Genomic DNA, 12,317 nt, shown 5'->3' with positions numbered 1-12,317 from the left:
CTCTATTTACAGAAGCTTGTGAAGCTCTTTCTCTCTGCTCAGTAGTCAGATATGAATCTCTCTATATCTTATTATCTTTTTCTGACAAACCTGTTCTCTGTTGTTCTGACTCTTGTGAGATTAGTAAGTGATTCACTCTTCACAGATCTGTGACTCTCACAGTGATCTGTAAGCAGTGAATGAGAGTTATCAGTTTCTTCAGAGTTAAGAACTTAGAGTCTTACTCAATGAGCTTATTCTGCATATTTTTATTCAGTCTCTTTATAAATATCATTATTCAGGTCTTGTTTCAGAGCTCTGTTTTCACAGATCTCAATTCACATCATAATTTTATGAAGTGCTGTGAGTAGTCTTTATCAGATTTCTTATCTCTTTTTCTAATATTAATGATTATAATTCAGATATTCTCTGTTCAGCTCACAGAGTCTCTTAACTTATTCTTTAGATAGATCTTGAGAATAGATTAGTAAGATCTCTTGTGATCATTCTCTAGATAATTCAGTCAGTTCTTGACTTCAGTGTAATAGAGATCTGTTATTATATAGATAACAGCTTCTTTATCTTTTATATTACATAGCTGAGCTTGTGAGTTGATTTCAAATACAAACTTGTAAAAGCTTTTATAGATTGTGATTTAATAAGTGATTTTAAGTAATCACAGCTTAAGAAAGTTTCTTTTCAGTTTGTAGATATCTCTGAAAATTATGTCTAGAGACTCAGTTTAAGAGTGTTTACAGACAGTAAGCATTTCTTATAGAAAAATAGCTTGATTTTATAGAAAATGCTCAAAAATGTTCTTCACTGAGATTAGTTCATTTATAAGTTCAGAGAGTTCTTCTATCACAGATATAGAAAATAATGTTCTGTGAGTAATTAATAAGTTCTCTGAGACTTCTTTTATAAGAGTTATTTATGATTCAGATGACTGCTTCTGAGTGTCTGCAGTCAGGTTCACAGAGATTGAAGTATGTAAGTTTCTAGTTCTTTCAGTTATAATGAGTGATTGCTGACTGACTGAGCTTGAAATGTAAGAATAAGTGCTTACAGATGATTATTCAGGTGTTTACAGCTTGATATAATATATACTGTTAACTACTAGAAGTATTCACAGTAGAAGAATAAAATATAGAGATTAAATGTATAATAGCATTTAAGCTGAGTTATGAATAGTATTCACAAACTCCAGTCTATATAGTTATGTGTAGCCAAGGGCTGTTAACTCTATTAGTTATGTGAGAGATAGAAATAGAGGTAAAGAATTCGCGAGGAGCGGGATTTCTTACATGAAAACAGAGAGTCATTGCCAGAAACGCGTATAATATGATAGACAGACAGATAGAAAGAGTTGAACAGAAGAAGAGATAGAAATCTTGAATGATAATAATGTTTAATAATGATGAAGAAGATGATTGAAGAATGAGAAAAGTTAGTGAATGAGAGATGTAATATAGTGAAAGTTTCTTTGTAAGAGTGTACACAGAATACTAGCTGAATCAGAAATAGATTACAAGATTATAAACACTAGTGATGTGCTAATCTGCATGAAGCTAGAGTGAATGTTATAGTCACATGAGTGTGATCAAATCTGATAAGAGAGAATATGATTCAGAAGAATATACAACTGTTGAATAATAACACAGCTACTTCTGAACTTGCTTACAAGTGTAAAGAGAGTCATATTATTATTATTATTATTATTCTTTCATTATACTCATATGCAAGCGGAGCTTATGATGAGTCCTTGCGTGATGTTAAATACAGGTCAAGTGTTGGTTATACAGGAGGAAATACAGGTGTTGAGACCACGCCAAGATAACAAGAACATAGGAAATACAAAGAAGTGACAATTAGATACATGCAATAATAACTTCCCAGCCCAGGAACATAGAGCGATTTATTGCAGCGATTTGTACACCTCTGTATTTATTAGGAACCTGAGGTGCTTGGGTTCCGGATTTAATGTATCCCCTGCGGGTTTCGAACCCACACGCCTTGGTTTCCCACGCCAAGGCGCTACCGGGTGGCCGCATTAACCATTCGGCCACCGGGGCTAAAGAGGGTCATAGCAGCCACTAATTAATTTAGCGTACGATATTACAATATATAAGAAGCTGGTGTACGCCTGTAATCGTACGCTGGCTCAAGCAACCTTTGAATCACAGAGAAGTGATTTCATAATCTCATTTAATATCATTCTCAATAATGAGATCAGAATGAAAATGTGACTAAGAATTCAAATATATTCTTTATTCAGAACTAGATTTTTATTTGAAAAGTGAATCTGAAATCTTTAATATTTGAAATAACATGATTTGAGATTAATGTGATGAATACAAATCATGATCAGAAGTAATGCTTTTAGGCAATATGATAACTGTAAAGTTTGATCCTGGTCTCAGACACGGTCACACAGTCAGTCTAAGCCTATCACTATATACACAAGGTCTTGATTTCATTTAGAATTCTCATATATATACAGAGCTTCAATTTCAGTTCAGTGATCTCAGCTGCTTTTCTTACTACTTTGAGTAAACTCTCTGAGAGATTCTGTATATCTTTCAGTTCAGGTAGCAGAGAAGAGTGTTATTTATATTAATTAGAAGAAATATTTATTTCAGTGATTTCTTATTAATTATACAATGTCTATTATTATATCACTATATCATTATATCACTATATTATTATATAATTTCTATTATTATTATACAACTCTGATAATAATTACTCTCTCTTTTTATTCTTTTTTTTTTTTTTTTTTAAGTAGAGAGCAGACTTCTTTGAATCTGATTCATTACTTTCATCTCTTTTCTCACATCTTATCTGTTCATATATGTGACATTCATCTGAATATGAAGTTTTCTCTCATTAAGTGAAGCAGTATTAATCAGATGCTCTTTCACTCATCACTCTTCATATACTATCTTTGAAGATGTTTTAGAATCACACTAACATGATAACTATAAATCACTTCATAGATAGAATTATTACACTCTGAAGAAGTCTGTGCTTCTCACCAGTTTTTAGACATACTATCAGATGTGATTCAAAAGATTGCTTGAGTCAGCATACAATTACAGATGTGTACCAGCTTCTTATATATGTTATCTAACTTAATTAGTGGCCGCTATGACCTCTTTACATTCGTAACCAAGTTCGGAAGCGGCCGCGTTATTATCCGACAGTCATACGTTCTTCCGAATCACAATAGAGGGGGAGATACTTATATTCTTTCTCATTTCAGTAGATAGACTGTTATGTCATTTCAATGCCCAACTCTTCAGACACAGAAGAAACACACAGAGAACTGCATTGTCTTCCTTCTACATAGTAATGACTGACAAATGTCATTACATCTGTTTTCACTGAGTTAAATAGCATAATATTATCAGCCTGTAATCTCGCTGGTCTATTGTCACTTTATATGAATGAACAGAATTCACTATTGAGTGAAAGATTAAAATTGTTGTGAACAGGTGCCTGATCTCTGCATATCTGGTTTTTCTCTGAGTCATAAGTAAAATGTGCAGTATTGACTTCTCTGAGAAGATTAATTCTGTCTCTTATTAAATTATGACAGCATATTCTATCTTCAGCACTGCATGATTTCTGTGAAATTATCAGTATTCATCAGGTTCTAGAAGATGATTCAAAGTCTTTCTTAAAGAAGATATTTAATTGCTGTGCAGACTTAATGAGAGAATTATTAGCTCTGATATCTGTTCTATCAATCTGAGCTGAACAGTCTGTCTGCTGATGATGATTCAGCTTCTATCTTTGAGTGATGAGTGCAGATTTCTCAGTGTGAAAGCTAGTTCATACTTTTATCAATCTGCTTCTTTCATCTGTCAATTATTTGAGATTCTCTTGAAGTTTGTTAACACATTCATTAATGAGAGTAGTACACTTATTCAACTGCTTCTTCTGCTGATCAAGCTGATGTTCACATTCATTAAGCTCACTCTCTTATCAGATCAGTCAGACTTCTAGCTATTCTAACTTCTCAATTGTATCTAGTATTACTGCTTTATCAGAAGAAGTACAGTTCTGACAGTTAAATTCATTATAGCTTGAGACTATTGAATCTCTCTTCTTAGTATTCTTTGTAATGTCTGTGCAGAAGACCTGTAATCAGAGATCAATGACATTCTTTCATTCTGTTATAAGAGTGCAGTTAAGAGCTGTTTTTATATCATTATAATGCCTGACTGATACACTCATAAGAATGCCTTCTGCTTTGATATAATTGTACAGCATCACTTGGCTTTTGACACTCTTATACTATCTGTCTGTGTTTCATCAGACTTCTGTAAGTATAATAGCATGCTTTTCAGCTGTTACTTATAAGTAAGTTCATCTCAAGTCAGATTCATCAGTGAATTCTCAAGTGAGTTATTCAATTTCACTGACAGACTTGTCTGATTCAGTGAAAAGAAGTGACTGATAGAAGCTGCTCTAAGTGATTTATCTATTCTGCTTCATTGCTGTAACAGAGCTAATAAACTCATATTAGAGTGTGAATAAGATGAGTTTACTACAACTGTGATTACAATCTAGACTGATCATTAGTGCTATAATATTCTGAAGCAGAAGATACTCAAATGATTAATAGCTAGACCTATCACTAGCTGTAGTATTAAATGAGATAGATTTAAATAATCACAGATCAGATCAATCACTAGCTGCAGTACTGAAGAAGATAGAATAGCTGAATAATTACAAGCTAGATTAATCACTAGCTACAGTATTGAAAGAAAGTAGAATAACTAATCAGACTGATTACTAACTAGTCAATTCTCAGTATTCACAGCCTGATTCAATCATCAGTACTATATATATCAAGAGCAGAGTGAAAGCTAAAGAGACTAGAAAAACTTAATTCTTAACAAGACATGCTATCAAATTGTAGTGTACACTGCTTTATAGAGTTAGATATAAGGGTAAAAACTCATCTGATTCTCTAAAAGATGGAAGATGAGCATACACTCTTATATATACAGTGATTGTTTTATAGAGATTAACTCTTGTAAAAGAAGCAATTATCTATGAAGAAAAGAACAGAGGCTCTGTAGAGAAGGAGCAGAAGCTCTTATAGAAGAAGTAATTATATATGAAGAAAAGAACAGAGACTCTGTAGAGAAGAAGTGAAAGCTCTTATAGAAGAAGCAATCACATATGAAGAAAAGAGCAGAGGGAGAAGATAGAAGCGGAAGCTTCAGAAAACAGCAAGGAATGAAGCAGAAGCTAGAGTTGAATAGAGAATTGACTTAAATAGAGAGTGAAAGCACGCTACAATATATATCTGAATATCTTTGTAATAATATATCTGAATAATGTGATGATATACTCTGTAAAGAAGAAAGAACACACTGAGTATATATAAACTATATTAAAGATCTTAGATGAGACAAAACTGTATATTAAGCTTACAAAGTACAACTTCAGTGCTTATCAGATTAATTTTCTAGAATATATAATTACTGTAAATAGCATTCAGATAAAATCTTCACAGATTGAAACTATTCTATTATAATTAAAGTTAATCAGTATTTATAAGATTCAGATCTTTCTAAGCTTTGTGAGTTTCTATAGATAATTTATCTTTACATTTATAAGAATTTTCTTAGCTCTTACAGACATGCTGAAGAGTAAAAATAAGAAGAAGTCATTCTATAAATGAAGAATAAAAGAATTGTTGTGTAAGAAATCCCGCTCCTCGCGGATTCTTTACCTCTATTCCTATCTCTCATGTAATCAATAGGGCTAGCGGCCCTTGGCTACACACAACTATATAGACTGGAGTTCATGAATACTATTTATAACTCAGCTTGAATGCTATTATACATTTGATCTCTACATTTATCTTTCTACTGTGAACACTTCTAGTAGTTAACAGTACATATCACATCAAGCTGCAAACACCTGAATAATCACCTGTGAGCACTTATTCTTACATTTCAAGCTCAGTCAGTCAGTAATCACCTGTTATGACTGAAAGAACTAGAAACTCACATGCTTCAATCCCTGCAAACTCTACTGCAGACACTCAGAAGCAGTCACCTGAATCATGAATAATCCTCATGAAAGAAGTCTCAGAGAACTTATCAATTACTCACAGAACATCATTCTCTGCATCTGTGACAGAGAAACTCTTCAAACTCATAAATGAATCAATCTCAGTGAAGAACATTCTTGAGCATCTTCTATGAGATTAAGCTATTTTTTTACAAGAAATGCTTACTATCTGTAAACACTCTTGAACTGAGTCTCTAGACATGATCTTCAGAAACACCTGCAAACTGAAAAGAAACTTTCTCAAGCTATGATCACTTAAGGCCATCTATTAAATCACAATCTATAAAAGCTTTTGCAAGTTTGTATTTGAAATTGACTCACAAGCCCGGCTGTGTGACATGAAAGATGAAGAAGCTGTCACCTATGTGATGACAGACCTCTATTACACTGAAGTCAAGAACTGACTGAATTATCTAGAGAATGATCATGAGAGATTCTGATAATCTGTTCTTAAGATCTATCTAGAGAACAAGTTGAGAGACTCTGCAAGTCAGACAGAGAACATCTGAACCATAATCATCAATATTAGAAAAAGAGATGAGAAATCTGATGAAGACTACTCACAGTACTTTATGAAATTGTGGCATGAATTGAGACCTGTGAAAACAGGGTTCTGAAACAAGACCTGAATAATGATGTTTGCAAAGAGACTGAATAAAGATATGTAGAACAAGCTTATTAAGCAAGACTCTAAGCTCTTGACTCTGAAGAAACTGATGACTCTCATTCATCACTTACAGATTACTGTAAGAGTCACAGATCTGCAGAGAGTGAATTATTGACTGGCTCTGCAAGGATCAGAATAACAGAGAACAGGTTTGTCAGAAAAAGATAATAAGACACAGAGAGATTCATGTCTGACTGCTGAGCAGAAAGAGAGAGCTTCACAAGCTCTTACAAATAGAGTGTATAACAGAGAGATCAAGGAAAAGAAACTCTGCTTCATCTGTTCTAAATCAGAACATCTTCATGCAAACTGTTCAGATAAATTAAAATAGGAATTTGAGAAGTTGTGAACAGAGTTAGCAACAGTCTTCTTAAGAATCTTGAAGCTGATACCTGAATCTGTTACTCTCTCAATGAAAATACTTACTCACAGAAAGAGACTGCACTGTGATGCTGCTGTCTTATAAGTATAAGAAGCATTGATGAACTCAGGATCTCAGGTCACTGTGATGTTTCTAAAGCTTATGAAGTGAATGAGCTGAAAGGTGAAGACTGGAAACCTGCTCTTGTAATAAGCAGAATGTGAGAACTCAGACCTGAGAACTGAGAGACTTATGAGAGTTATCTTTGAATTGCAAGATCTCTCTGAAATCTGGAGAAAATTTGCAGAAACTGTGATTATCACAGATATCACAGATGATATGTATTTAAGACTTATATGACTTCAAAGACACAATCCGCACATAGCTGTTTATAAGTCAGGTTTATACTTTCAATCAGTGTTGATAGACTCACTTATAAAGATAGAAGCAGTTAATGCTGCAGAGTTGATTAGAGAAGACAAGCTTATCTATATAATGACTTTGTAAGTGTCTGAGAACCTCATGATTATGGAAACTGAGCTTCAGATATCAGAGAAATACTGAGATCTCACAGAGATGTTCAGCTCAGCTAAGACAGCTGAGCTTTCTTCTCACTGTGAGAAGAATCTAGCAATAGATTTGATAGAAGGACAGAAACTCTTCTGAGAACTAATCTATAAGCTCTCTCATTATGAGACAGAGGTCTTGTGAACCTATATGAAGAAGAATCTGAAGAATGACTTCATCTAATCTTCACAGGCCTTCATGAGAGTCTCTGTGATGTTTGTGAAGAAGAAGAATGAAGATCTCAGATTGTGTGTAGACTACTGTGACCTGAACTTCAAGATAATAAAGAGCTGCTATTCTCTATCTCTGATTGAGAATGTGATCAATCATCTCACAGAAGCTGTCATATTCACACAACTGAATGTGATCAATGTATATACACAGCTGTGAATACAGTCTAGAAATGAATGAAAGACTGTCTTTAAAACTGCACTAAAACTGTTTGAATATCTAGTGATGTCTTTTGATCTGACTAATACTCTCACAGCATTTCAGTCTTTCATCAATAAAATACTTCATGCATATCTGAATGTCTTCATGATAATATATCTGAATAATGTGATAGTATACTTCATGAAGAAGGAAGAACACACTGAGCATATATAAAGTGTGTTAAAGGTCTTAGATGAGACAGAACTGTATATTAAGCTTATAAAGTGCAACTTCAGTGCCTGCTGAATTAATTTCCTAGAATATATAATCACTGTGAATGATATTCAGATGAAATCTTTGTGAGTTGAGACTATTCTATCATGATCAGAGTTAACTAGTATTCATGAGATTCAGATCTTTCTGAGCTTTGTGAATTTCTATAGACAGTTTATCTTTGCATTTGTAAGAATCTTCTTGACTCTTACAGACATGCTGAAGAGTGAAAATAAGAAGAAGTCATCTTATAAACAGAGAATGAAAAGATTGTTGAGAAGAAAGAACTGTGAGAACTTTCTTATCTCAGAAGCTTGTGAGGTCTTTGTAAGATTGAAACAGACATTCATAGACATAGTGATGCTGTTTCACTTTGATTTCTTACTCTTAATCAGATTAGAGACAGATATCTCCTTCTTTATAATTTCAGAAATAGTCTCACAACTACAGTCAAATGAGAACTGAGTTTCAGTGATCTTTTTCTCACAGAAGATACAACCTGCAGAGATCAACTATGACATTCATGATCAGAAGCTTCTCATAATAGTGAAATTCTTCTATCACTGATGTCACTACTTCAAGAATCTCATGATAGTGATTACTGTTAGAACTGATTATGACAGCTTATAACAGTTTGCTTCAATCAAGAAACTCTTACAGCAGCAGGTTTACTGAGCTCAGAGACTGAGTGAGTTCTGATTCAAGATAGAATATATCAAGGAAACTAAGAACTCAGCAGACAGATTCTCTTACAGATCAGACTATATTAAGAAGACCAGGATAATAGACACAGAGAAACTAGAGAAGATAGAAAAGCTTCATGAGATGCTTGAACTAAGTATTGTGAAGAGATTGACTGAAGAGTCTCTCAATTCTCTGTAAGAGAAGAGAGAAGAGAGAGAGAAGAAGTCTGTACAACTACTCTCTATAACACTAAGAGTCAATACTCTGAGAATCTCTGCAAGAATTCTTGAAGAGAGTATCTATAATCTGAAGAGTTTGCAGACTTTAAGAAGTGCTGTGAAAGACCTGATGTAAGAAGAAACAGAGTATAAGTCTTCACAAGATCTTCTATTCAGATTGTCTGAACTGCAACTGAAGAATGAATATACTCAATATATTCAGAAACTGCTCACAGCAGGGATCAATTCTGTAGAAACAAAGAATTGAAGAGACTTAAATAACCTCTTGTAAAGAGAGGGTCAGATTTATGTATCTATGAATGAGTTTCTATATATAGAACTTATTAAAAGGCATCATGACTCTTCTCTAGCAGATCATTTTACAGATACTAGAACTTATGAGTTACTCATAAGGAAATACTTCTGACTGAAAATACAAGGACTTGTGAAGAAGATAGTGAATTCTTATACTGTTTATCAGAGTTTGTGAGTAGTACAGTTCAGATTATATGAAGAACTTACTTCTCTATTCATTCTGCAGAAACCTTGAAAACAGCTAGAAATGAATACTCTTATAAGCCTCTCTGAAAGCAAGAATATATATGATGCCTGCTTTGACAGTGTGCTGATGATAGTGAATCACTTCATCAAGATGACACACTTTATACTCACTCATAAGAACTTGAAGTCAAAGAATTTGACTTATATCTTTGTCTGCAATGTGGTTCAGTTGCATGAGTTGTCTGTAAACATTGTCTCAGACAGAGAATCAATCTTCATAGAAGAGTTCTGATCTAATCTGATAACTATACTGAAGATCTCATAAGATCTAAGCACAGCTTTTCATCAACAGACAGATAATCAGATAGAATACCTGATAAGTATATTGAAACAGTATCTGTGATGCTTTGTCAATTATAATCAGAATGACTGAGTATATTGATTATCACTTACAGAGTTCATATACAATAACTCAAAGCATGTCAGCACAGATAAAACTCTCTTTAAGATGCTCACTGAGACTCATTCATGAATAATCTTAATAAACCTGTGAGAGTATACTATAGAGTGTGATGATGCTTATGAACAGACTGAGAGAATTCAGAAGATCTGAGAGAAAGTCTGTAAATTCTTGAGAAAGGCTCAAGAGTATCAGAAGAGATACTATGACTTCAAGTATATTACAAAGAGTTTCAAGAAAGATGATAGAGTCTGACTAAGTCTAGAAAACATTATCACATGAAGATCTAGTAAGAAGCTGAATCTCTTGTGAACAGAGTCTTATAAGATTATAAAGAAAGTTAGTCTGTAGTTCTACAGATTGAAACTGCTATCTGAGTTACAGATATACAATGTTTTTCATATCTCTTTACTTCATGAATATAAGGAATTCTCAGAAGAGAATTCTGTGACTCATCACTCTGTCTACAAAGCACTAGAGAGTGAAAGAGAATATCAGATTAAAGAAATTATTAACTCAGAGAAGTGAGATCATAAGCTCTGATTCAAGATTCAGTGATAAGAGTATTCTGATAAGATAAATAAGTTCACTTGAGAATTATTCAGATAGATAAGACATCTGTAGAAGCTGAGACATGACTTTCATACTGTGAATTCTGATAAGTCAGAATAATGTGATCTTCACTAAGAATCTAGTTATAATAAAGATATTAACACTATCATTTATAAATTCTAGTCTATAAGATAATGAATTTCTACTGAGATGAACAGTCTGCAGTGTATATAAGAGAAGAAGAAAATATATTCTTATTAAAGTTAAAAAATAAGAAAATAAACAGGGCTGTGAATATAATTTAGAGATTAATAAAGAAAAAATAAAGAAAATTCACACTTATATTATCAATATCTGTGATACTCAATCTCTTCACAACTATCAATTTCTCTCTTTAAAGAAGCAGAAAGCATCATATCTGTAGTACAGATAATTGTTGTATTTGATATGAAGATTATCAGAAATGCATAGACTTCAGAGAAGCTGAACATCAGAGTATACACAGTTGTGACAGAGTCTTGAAGACTGGTCATCTGTATGTATAATCAGATACTTCTTATAAAGCTGTGTTCACTCTCTCAGTTATACTGAAGTATTCAGCCTGGAAACAATGAGAACACAGAGAGAAGACTCATCTGCTCAGATTAACTTCTATCACAAATTTATGACATTTGCATTGCCTTGATTAATCAGATTTTACAGGTATCTGAGAACTTATCTCTCATTGACAATGAGATTGCAGAAATGTGCTGCAATGCAAGGATCATTGATAGAGAATCTAGGCATATTCATATATGCCTGATCAGAGATTGTGCAGGCAGGGAAAGAGTGATCATAGGCTCACAGAACTGCAGGAGACACTGGCAACACTGAGAGCTTTATAAGAACTGTTAGCTAGAGTCTGTAAGGAATTACTTGTGAGAAGACTTACAGCAAAGAGAGAGACTGCACTGCTTGAAGCCAGGAACTGGCCTGAAGAAGGCAGAGAGTTGGTCGCTGGCCTGAAGATCAGGTGCAGTGACAGGACTGAGAGAGATGAAGATGCAGTTGTGAGCAGCAGTGTCCCTGCTTCACCAGCTGATAAAAAGTGATCAGAGAAGTCACAGAGATGCTTACAAGAAGCTCAGCAGTGATCAGATATTATTTATAAAGAGATTGAAATTGAAAAAATTTTTATTCTTGAGAAGTTCTTGAATCAACATGCAGATACTGTCAGAAACACTCTCTCTCTGTTATCTGAGTGAAAACACTTCACAGATGAATGAAGATACTCACAGTTTGTAAGAATGAGAGCTGTTATAGAAAAAGGAAAAAGAAGATGAGATTTCATGAACAGATCTGAGATATTTATACTACTCTAGAGAGATTTGCTTACACTGTGAGTGATTCTATGAAACAGTCAGATTACTCTAGTAAATAAGAGTGATTATGAATCACAGGCCTGAATCTTTCTATATAACTATAAAGAGTGATTGCAGACTGCAGATATCTTGATTCTACAATTCTACAGAGTTAGTGAAAGAATGAAAAATTCCTCACAATTCTACAGTATCAAAGAGCAATGATTTGTAAGAATGAATAAAAGATTAA

The 12,317-nt window shown here is 33.6% G+C and overlaps 1 pseudogene across 1 annotated transcript; it reads right to left on the bottom strand.

Annotated features, from left to right (window-relative positions):
- Positions 1 to 1,962: 1,962 nt before the first annotated feature.
- BDBG_16064 lies at positions 1,963 to 2,051 on the bottom strand (annotated as a pseudogene). The gene has a single exon. The product of its transcript is annotated as a tRNA-OTHER (tRNA).
- Between the last annotated feature and the right edge of the window lie 10,266 nt (positions 2,052 to 12,317).

This window comes from Blastomyces gilchristii (genome assembly GCF_000003855.2).
Source record: "Blastomyces gilchristii SLH14081 genomic scaffold supercont1.1, whole genome shotgun sequence".
NCBI lineage: Eukaryota > Fungi > Ascomycota > Eurotiomycetes > Onygenales > Ajellomycetaceae > Blastomyces > Blastomyces gilchristii.
The sequence above is the reverse complement of the archived record's forward strand: the minus strand, read 5'-3'. Positions and strand labels throughout refer to the sequence as shown.